This window comes from Dipodomys spectabilis, unplaced genomic scaffold (assembly GCF_019054845.1).
Source record: "Dipodomys spectabilis isolate Male_0828 unplaced genomic scaffold, ASM1905484v1 ptg000386l, whole genome shotgun sequence".
NCBI lineage: Eukaryota > Metazoa > Chordata > Mammalia > Rodentia > Heteromyidae > Dipodomys > Dipodomys spectabilis.
In genome coordinates this window covers 1077710-1088025 of record NW_024871063.1, presented here as the reverse complement: position 1 = coordinate 1088025, position 10316 = coordinate 1077710, and the positions used below count along the sequence as shown (strand labels likewise).

General features: G+C 37.5%; 1 pseudogene; it reads right to left on the bottom strand.

Annotated features, from left to right (window-relative positions):
• Positions 1–6748: 6748 nt before the first annotated feature.
• On the bottom strand, positions 6749–6845 carry LOC122096705 (annotated as a pseudogene).
• Positions 6846–10316: the final 3471 nt, after the last annotated feature.

Here is a 10316-nt window from a genome sequence, read left to right as displayed (position 1 = left end):
TTTGAGTTCCAAGTATGTTTTAGATATGAGACCCTTGTCCGTTGTATGGCTAGTAAAGATCTTCGCCCAATCCGTGGGCTTTCTATTGATCTTGCTGGCTATGTCATTTGCCCTGCAGAAGCTCTGCAACTTTATGCAATCCCATTTGTCCAACCTTTCTTTGATTTGTTGTGTTTCCGGGTCTCTATTCAGAAAAATTCGGCCTGAGCCAAGGAGACCCAGGGATTCTACTATTCCATCCTGTAATGTTTTCAGAGTGTCTGCTTTGAGTTCAAGGTCTTTGATCCATTTGGAGTTGATTCTGGTGCAGGGTGATATATAAGGATCTAGCTTAAGTTTTCTACATGTAGTTAACCAATTTTGCCAGCACCATTTACTGAAGAGGTTGTGTTTCTTCCATTCTATTGTTTTAGCTCCCTTATCGAAGATTAGATGGCTATAGGTCTGTGGGTTCATTTCTGGGTTTTCAATTCTATTCCATTGGTCCTGAGGTCTGTTCTTATGCAAATAACAAGCTGTTTTGATTACTATGGCTTTATAGTAGAGTTTGAAGTTTGGTATTGATATTCCTCCAGCAGTGTTCTTTCCATTCAGGAGCGTTTTTGCTATTCGGGGTCTTTTATTGTTCCATATGAATTTTTGGATTGCCTCTTCTATTTCCTTGAAGAATGAGGTTGGAATTTGGATAGGTATTGCTTTGAATTTGTAGATAGCCTTGGGAAGTATTGCCATTTTCACGATGTTAATCTTTCCAATCCAGGAGCATGGGAGTTTTTGCCATTTTTTAAGTTCTGTGTTGATTTCCTTTTTCAAGATTTTAAAGTTTTCATCATAGAGGTCCTTCACTTCTTTAGTTAAGTTAATTCCTAGGTATTTTATTTTTTGTGGGGCTATTACAAATGGAGTTGCTTTCCTAATTTCAGCCACACTTTTCTCATTGTTGTCATACAGAAAAGCCGTTGATTTTGGGGAGTTAATTTTATAACCTGCTACTTTGCCAAAGTTTTGAATCAGCTTGAGTAATTTGGGAGTGGAGTCTATGGGATTCTTTAAATACAAGATCATGTCATCTGCAAAGAGGGAGAGTTTTATTTCTTCTTTCCCTATTTGGATCCCCTTTATGCCTGCATCTTGTCTTATTGCTGTAGCTAGGCATTCTAATACTAGATTGAAGAGAAGTGGAGAGAGTGGGCATCCTTGTCTTGTTCCTGAGTTAAGAGGAAATGGCTTTAGTTTTTCACCATTGAGTATAATGCTGGCTGTAGGTTTGTCATATACAGCCTTTATTGTATTGAGGAATGTTCCATGGATTCCTAATTTTTCCAAAACCTTCATCATAAAGGGGTGTTGGATCTTGTCGAATGCTTTTTCTGCATCTATTGAGATAACCATGTGGTTCTTATTTTGCTCCTGTTGATGTGATGAATAATATTAATTGATTTGCGTATATTGAACCAGCTTTGCATCCCTGAAATGAATCCTGTTTGATCGTGGTGTATGATTTTTTGGATGAATTGTTGAAGGCGATTGGCCAAAATTTTGTTGAGAAGTTTTGCATCAATGTTCATCAAAGAAATGGGTCTATAGTTCTCTTTCTTTGATGAGTCCCTCCCTGTTTTTGGGATGAGGGTTATGATGGCTTCATAGAATGTGTTCGGTAGTGAACTTTCTCTTTCAATTTCATTGACGAGTTGGAGGAGTATTGGTGTGAGCTCTGCTTTGAAGGCCTTGTAGAATTCCGCTGTAAAACCATCTGGTCCTGGACTTTTCTTAGCTGGGAGGTCCCTTATTGCTGTTTCTATTTCAATGCTTGATATGGTCCTGTTAAGCTGGTTTAACTCATCTTGGTTTAGTTTTGGCATGTCAATATTTGCTAGGAAAAGGTCCATTTCTGTCAAGTTCTCAAACTTATTAGCATAAAGTTTTGAGAAGTATTCTCTTATAATGTTCTGAATCTTGGTTGTTTCCGTGGTGATGTTTCCATTCTCATCTCTGAGTTTATTAATTTGGGTGTGTTCTCTGCTTTTTCTGATAAGATTTGCTAAGGGTCTGTCAATTTTGTTAAGTTTTTCTAAGAACCAACTCTTTGCTTTGTTGATTCTTTCTATAGTTTTTTTGGATTCTAATTCATTTAATTCTGATTCAATTTTGATTATTTCTTTCCATCTACTGGATTGGGGTTTATCTTGCTGCTCTTTTTCAAGGAGGTTTAGATGTGTCATTAAACTGCTAGTTTCAAATCTCTCCAATTTGTTGATGTAGGCGCTCAGAGCTATAAACTTGCCTCTGAGTACTGCCTTTGCTGTGTCCTAGAGGAGCTGGTAATTTGTGTGTTCATTTTTGTTGAATAGCATGAACATTTGAATTTCCTTTCTAATCTCTTCCATGACCCACTCTTGATTCAGCAGTGTGTTGTTCAGCCTCCATGTGATACCGGACTTTCTTTGGTGGCTTTTGGTGTTGAGTTCTAATTTTAGTCCCTTGTGGTCAGAGAGAATGCAAGGTATAACTTCAATGTTTGTGAATTTAGACAAGTTTGCTTTGTGGCCTAAAATGTGGTCTATTTTAGAAAACCTTCCATGTGCTGCTGAGAAAAACGTGTATTCTGATGCTGCTGGGTGAAATGTTCAGTAGATGTCTGTTAAGTCTAGTTGATCTATGCAGCTGTTTAGATCTGCGGTTTCTCTGTTGAGTTTTTGCCGAGTTGATCTATCTAGTGGGGAGAGTGGTGTGTTAAAATCCCCAACAATTAATGTCTTTGGATCTATATGGGATTTGAGGGAAAGTAGTGTTTCTTTGATAAATTTGGGTGCTCCATTGTTTGGCGAATAGATATTTAGAATTGTAATATCCTCCTGAAGGAGAGATACTTTAATTAGTATGTAGCGACCTTCTTTATCTCTTCTCACGAATTTTAATTTGAAGTCTATTTTATCTGATATTAAGATTGCAACTCCCGCCTGTTTATGGGGGCCTTTTGCAAGGTAGATTTTGTTCCAGCCTTTAACATTGAAAATGTGTTTGTTTTTACGGGCAAGATGTGACTCCTGCAGGCAGCAGATAGAAGGGTCTTGCTTTTTAATCCAACTAGACAGTCTATGTTGCTTAATTGGAGAGTTCAGTCCGTTAACGTTAAGAGATCGGACTGAGAGGTATTTGGGAGTTCCTGCCATGTTATCCACCTTCTTGCGGGCTGCGAAAACTTGGTTCTTCCTATGGTTCTTGGATTCTCAGTATGGGTGCAGTTTCTTGGCCTTTGTTGCGGTCTTGTTGGTTTTCTATGTGTAGGACATCTTTAAGAATCTTTGTAGGGCTGGTTTGGTGGAGATGTATTGTTTCAATTTTTCTTTGCTATGGAAGGTTTTTATTTGACCTTCAGTCATGAAGGAGAGTTTAGCTGGGTACAGTATTCTTGGTTGATAGTTGTTTGTTTTTAGGGCATGGCATACATCATTCCAGGCTCTTCTTGCTTTGATTGTCTCTGCTGAGAAATCTGAGGTGATTCTAATTGGTTTCCGTTTATAGGTGATTAACCTTTTCTCCTTGACACCTTTAAGGATCTTTTCCTTGGTCGGAGTTGATCCTGTGTGGATTATAATGTGACGGTGGGATGTCCTATTCTGGTCTGGTCTATTTGGGGTTCTAAAAGCTTCTTGTATCTGAATAGGCCTATATTTTTGTATGTTTGGGAAGTTCTCTGCTAGGATCCTGTTAAACAAATTTCCTAGACCATTAACTTCTGTTTCTAGGTGCTCCTCTACACCCATTATCCTTAGATTAGGCCTTCTGATGGTGTCTTCCAGGTGTTGGATAGATCTATCATACTTCTTAGACTTGTCTTGGATGGTTGTATGTTCTTTCTCTATAATATCTAGGCTGTCTTCAATCCCTGAGATTCGATCTTCTGCATGGTCTAACCTGCTGTCAAGACTCTCTACTTGGTTTTTTATCTCTTTTCCTTCTAATTGGTCAGCTTTGATGGCTTCAAGTTCTTTGTTGAAGCTCTGTTTTAGGTCTTGTATGAATTTCTTTACTTCCTTAATTTGGTGTTCAGTGTTTCTTCTCAAATCACTTAGTTGATTGGTTATGGTATCTTTGGACTCCCATTCCTTCTGTTGGGTTCCATTCAGCATTCCCTTTGTGGTCTCCCTGACTTCCTTCAGCTCTTTGTTAATGGATTCCATGAATGCCTTTAGTGATCTTTTTGTGTTCTCTACCTGGTCTCTCAATTCCTGAATTACTCTTTGGTTAGCTTCCTCCCATTTGTGGGATTCCTGCAGTTCTCTTTCCTCCCGTTAGTGGGATTCCTGCAGTTCTCTTTGAGTGTTCTCAGCCTGCTCACGCCATTCCTGCCTTTCTCTTTGAGTATTCTCAAGTTGTTCATGCAAATCCTGTATCAGTTTTTGAGTAGCTTCCTCACGCTTATGATATTCCTGTATAAACTTTTGGGATGCCTCCTCTCCCTCCCTATCATGCTCATACAGAGTCCTTTGTAAGTTGTCAAACTTCTCATTTATCATGTTTGCCACCAGTGTTTGTAGAGCTATTTGGAACTCTCCTCTGGATTGTTCATTATCTGATCTGACCCCTGATTATCAAGATTGGGAATTGAGATACCCGGATTTGCCATTTTTCTTGTGTTCTTTTGGCTTACTCTGCCCATTTGAGATGAAAATAGCACCAGTTTTGTGCTAGAACCCTATCTTAAGGCATCCATCAACCAACGTTTGCATTTATACAGTCACTAGTCTACAGATACAATCTAGTTCAACAGACACATCTATTCAACATCAAACAACTATATGTTAATGGGCTTCGAACCGCAGAGAAGAATTTGGAAAACCAGAAATTTTTAGGGTTAGGGAGAGATGTGGGTAAAAATTAGGAATAGATTGGTGTGGGGAGGCACAGGGAGAGTTAACTATGTCCTAATCTCAATGCAGGAAACAGGTTGGGTAGGATGTAAGTAGCGAGGGAGAGAAAAAGAAGAAAGGGAAATGGAAATGAAAAGAGACCAGAAAAAAAATTAGAAATGTAAAAATTAATATAGTTATGGAGATTGAAAGACCATCTATTTAGAGAGGAATGTGAATATAATGACAAAACAGGAGGGAGATAGAGGAGATGTGAAAAACTTAAAAAATGCTTAAAATATTATATAGGTATAAAGAGGTAGTACTGCTATTAAGGAATTTAAGCCTCAGAGGTTTTGGATTGAGTAATAAATTTGTGGATTAAGTGTGTACACAATGGGGATAGGGTCTACTAGTTAACTATGGGTTTATCAGGATGTGCAGGACAAGAGTTAAGTCACATACAGAAGAACAAAAGATTGGAAAAGGTGAAAAGGATAAGATAGGGAGAAAAAAAAGATCAGAAGTTCAGTAGAGCTAGACATAAAGCAAAAAGATAATTAAGAAAGAAAGAAAAAGAGAGAGAAGACAAGAAAAGAAAGGAAAACCTACATTCATGTATTCCTAAAATAAAAATTATAAGAGGGAAAAAAAGTTACTGGAAAACAATAATTTTTTCAAAAAAGGCAAAAATTAAAGATTAATAAAAGTTTCAGAAAAGGAAAAAAAAATGTTTTATATTTATAAGGTACCAAAAAAAAAAGAAAAAAAGAAAAAAGAAAAGAAGAAAAAAAAGTTCTTTGATTTTTTTTTTTTATTTTTTTGGGAGGGGTGGGAAGAATCCTGTATCTCCCTTTTGTCTGTAACCAGCCTCTTGTTGGAGTCTCTGGTCAGCTTGAGGTCCTGTGGCTTGATTGGTTTCTTAAGTCAGTTTGTTCGAACAGGCAGAAAAATGCTCTGCTTTACCCAAGATTTTGAGATCCCCCTCCCAGGTTTGTTTAATGGGAGGGTGATCTGCTTTGAGAATCACAAAAGAGGGGTGATGAGGCTAGGTTCTGGTAGAGTTGAGGCCTTTCAACAAACAGTAGCTTCTCCCTGGGGCTATTTTGTGAAAAATTCACAGAGCCCACCCTGGAGCCATTCTCAGGGTTTCTGTTTTTCAATTGATTGTGGAGGCTGCTAGAGGGAGGGGCAGCCTCTGGCTCTGGTTACCCAGTGAGGAAAGCCACTCCAATGGCTGGTGCCTGAGCTGGGTGACTTTACCCTGGATGGAGCTGAGTCTGTCAGGTCACTTCGCCGTTAAGTTCTTGTGACCTGTTAAATAACTCGTTTTATTCCAAGGCCTGAGTTGGAGCTAGCAGCTCCTCAGAGCTTTGTCGGTATCCAAGATGGAGATCACCGGTGCTGGGGGGGGAGGGGTGCCCTTCCCTCCTCTGCTCCCTGAGAAGGAGTGAGGACGTCGGGCTTCTACTCACGCCGAGTCTTGGATCTTGGGTCGTCTCTGGTCTGCAAACTGCAGGATGAAGATGTCCGCTGCTTGTCGGTTCTTGCTGGTGTTGAGTAGAATCCTCTCACCCGCTGCTTCTGGCTCCTTCGTCCCGGACTCTCTGTGTGAGCACTCAGGTATGGCCGCGGCTGCAGTCGCCGCTGCAACCCTGCCGCCGCCGCAGCGGCTGCTGGCAGGTGCTCAGATGTGTCTCCTTGTCTTGGCTTCCCCTCTCTTGTCTAACTCTCTGTCCTGTGATGGCACACTTCCTGTGATTCTCTGGCTTAGGACTGTTCACTGGAACTCTAAAACTGCTTTCTATGCGAGAGCTTGTTCAGATTCCAGCTTCTCCTCCACCATCTTCCCAGAACTCTCATAACTGTTTTTCATTTCTTGCATCTGAAGAATGAAAAATATGGAATACTTCACAAATTTTCATATCATCCTTGTGCAAAAGCCATGTTAATCTCTGTATTGTAATTCAGGTAGACATGCTGCTGAAGCATGTAGTATCTTCTAAATTTACATAGTTAATGATGCAAACTTCCTTGGTTGCCTATTTGCAACCAGGAAACATATTGTTCCCAAATTTGCTATTCATCTTATTTCTGCAAAATTCTGTGTATGGTGGAAAAAACTTATATTGTTTGCTCAATTGCTCACATTTGCAATTTTTTGTCAATAACTATTTTAAGTCTTTTTCATTTGAAATTTGATCATACTTTGAAGCCTTCATAGCTAGGTCCAAAGGTGATGGATTTTCAAGTACTTATTTTTTAACTGATTTAGCTTTGTGGAGCTAATGGATTCAAAGTAAGCCTTGCTTAAGAGCTACTTCTAAACTTCTGCAGCTTAAAATTTCACAAATGAGGGCTTACTGGCACAAATGTCTGCCTGACCCTTTACCCTTGCTCCATGTAAGAACAGACCTACCAGAATATCTTACCCTGACAGCATAGATTGTCTTATTGGAGCAAAACTAATCTTAGTTACAAAGGATCATAAAGTGATGAACAGTTCAGACAGAACTGTTCAGACTAAGCCAGGCGCTGATGGCTCATGCCTGTAATCCTATCTACTCAGGAGGCTCCAGGAGAAGTCCATATGTTTCTCCTTGTTATTAGGCCTTAAATTGGTAATGTTTTAATCACAGTGTTTCCTCTTGCCTCTAGGCTATACATCTCCGAATGGTAAAGCTTTAAGTTTAATTCTACCAAACACTGAGGTAGAGGTAATGGAATAATATTTTAAAACAGTTGCCTTTGTTACCTTAACCACAAGAGAACAATGCAAAGCATTTTCTTATATTATATATACTTATATATTTTATATTTATGTGCTGATTTTATATTTCACACAGTGAATCTTACTGGAATTAATTTATAATTTGACAAATTAATTGATATTTATTACAATAAATAGATTGGAATATAAATAATCAGGATTAGAATATATATTAGAATATAAAAAGTATCAATGCAATGTTTTCAGTATAAACTTGTGATACCTTCTAATTGTTCTTGGTTTCTGAGTTCACATGGTAAAAAAAACAATGTTGTTTTCTTTATTCTATAAGGGATTTTACTCTGCTGCTCTGTTTATTGTTTTAACTCGCTGGTCCCAAACTGTTTTTCTCCGTATTTCTGAAGCATTGCTACTGATTATACTCAAATTTTGCTGATATGATGTCTAAAAGGTATTATTCTTCCACAGGATCCATGGGTCCTAGGATCCCACGTCCCAGTTACCTGCATCATCAAATAACTAGGGCAAGAGATCTCACCGAGGCCCATGCAACATACCAACAGAAAGTAATTGAAGACCCATCTTAATTTCTCATTTCCTATATTTCAGGGGCCCAATTCCTTAAAATGCAGGAATTAGCAGTAAGCACTTGGGAAATGCAAGGCAACTTAAAATGCAATATGAAATCACAAAATGTGAAAGTACAGTAATTCAAACTTTCTATTTTCAGATGACCATCCCATAGGAGTGAACAAGACCACAAATGTCACAAAATGATTTGTAATACCCCTCTTCTAATGATTAATGAATGATTTCAGTCCAGCATCATCAGGCCAAAAAATAGTTCCTGGAAAGATAGATCCATAATTGATCTACCAATGCTAGGAATATTTGTCATACAGTTCAAATATAATTCAGAAAAAACATTGATTGAGAAGAACCTTATTGCTTCAAAACACTAGTACTTCAGTCAAACTTGGTTCTGTAGTGTAAAAAGGTTGTCATTCTCAAACCAATGATAACCTACATTTAATCTCCTGAAAGTATATTCCTTTTCAAATAAACTTTTAAAAACACATTTGCCAAAATAACACTTTACAAGTAGATGATATTTAGTGACATTACTAGTTTTTCAAGTGTAGGGAGCAAGTTAAAATAGAGTTGATTTATTTACCCAGCACTAATGCCAAACAGGTTCAACCATTCATTAAAGTGAAGAAATAGGACCCCTCACCATTTGTGTTTTTCAGTAGGTGCTTTCGAAAATTTGTTAAATAGATCAGCCTCACATATTTCAAACCAAAACATTAGCTAATAAAGTAAATTTCATCACAAAAAAATACTTTTTAAAAAGTCATGAATAGTTGCCCTATCATATGGTGTTTTATGTTTTCCCTATCTGTCTAACGTAGTAAGAAATATGACTTTAAGTCTTGAATATGGGTACTCATCAGAGATTTGACAAACATAAAATCTGTCTTCTTTCTCTATCATATTCCTCTACAGTAGTAAATTTTAGTTTTCTTCTTTTTCCAAAACTCATAGGTAGTAGAAAATATTATCCCATGTAAAATAAAATAATCACAAACCACTTTACAAAGCCATAGGAATACATTCTCAGCCATTTTTAAACTTTCTTGTTGACTACAGATTAATCTTCCAAATGGAGGGGAATAAAATCAGGTCTAGGTGCTTCATGTCTCCAGGCTTGCAAATTGTTACTTCAGATGAATGAATTATGGAAATATAAGCTGACATCAGTTTAAGTATATGCAGAATTGAAACTCCATGGAATGTATATAAACCTTTCAAAGTAGGAGCAGACAGTTTAACAGAATGACTATCAGGAAGTTGAAACCAGAGAGGAATAATTGTAAAGACATAGAATGAATGAAAAATGGCACAAGGGTCAAGTATAGCTAGAATACTCAATGTACACATGTGAGAAAGTAAGTGGTAAATCGGAAATAAATCTTGTAGAAGGGGTTCGTTGAGAAGGATAGAAGGAGTGACTCTGATCCAGGAACATTGGACAATTAGATGGAGATACTTAATTGAAACACACTAGCACAACCTTTTGTAATTCAGTGAAAAAATACAACAAAAAACACAAACACACAAAAAGCACAACCAAACAGCAATCTCTATAGAGTATGATGATGACTTCTCAAAATTTTAAATAGTTAATGAAGGACAATCTTGTGAAAAGCATACAAAGTTGTTTAAAGTGGGCAGTTTGGAGTAGAGGAGAATTTTTAACAGATTTAAATAGATTGTTTTAGGTTATAAATCACCTATATTTTCTTCTGCATGTTCTCTTGGTCTGAACTGTATACTCCAATCCTGAGCCACACTTGATAGCTTGTAAAGATAGAATGGAAGAAACAAGATCAAGAACCCATTACTCCACCGGAGAGGAAACAGTCCTCTCTGTTTTCTCTCATTTCTATTGACTACTTTCATTCATAAGTTTATGTCAAGTGATTTGCATTATATATTTCCTTCTTTGTTCTGGCAAAGTAATTGTTCAAAATAATTCAGTAAATATTATATTCCATTTTTTCTATCATGCTGTTTACTTATCCAAGCGAGTCCATTAAACTTTCCACTTGCATTTCGGTGCCACGGAAACCCAGCATCAATGTTAATGAGGACAATCTCTAATGTAAAACTTTGTCTCCAAAATACCAGTCCAAGAAGCTGTGATCACAAATATTTAGATATACTTTTTT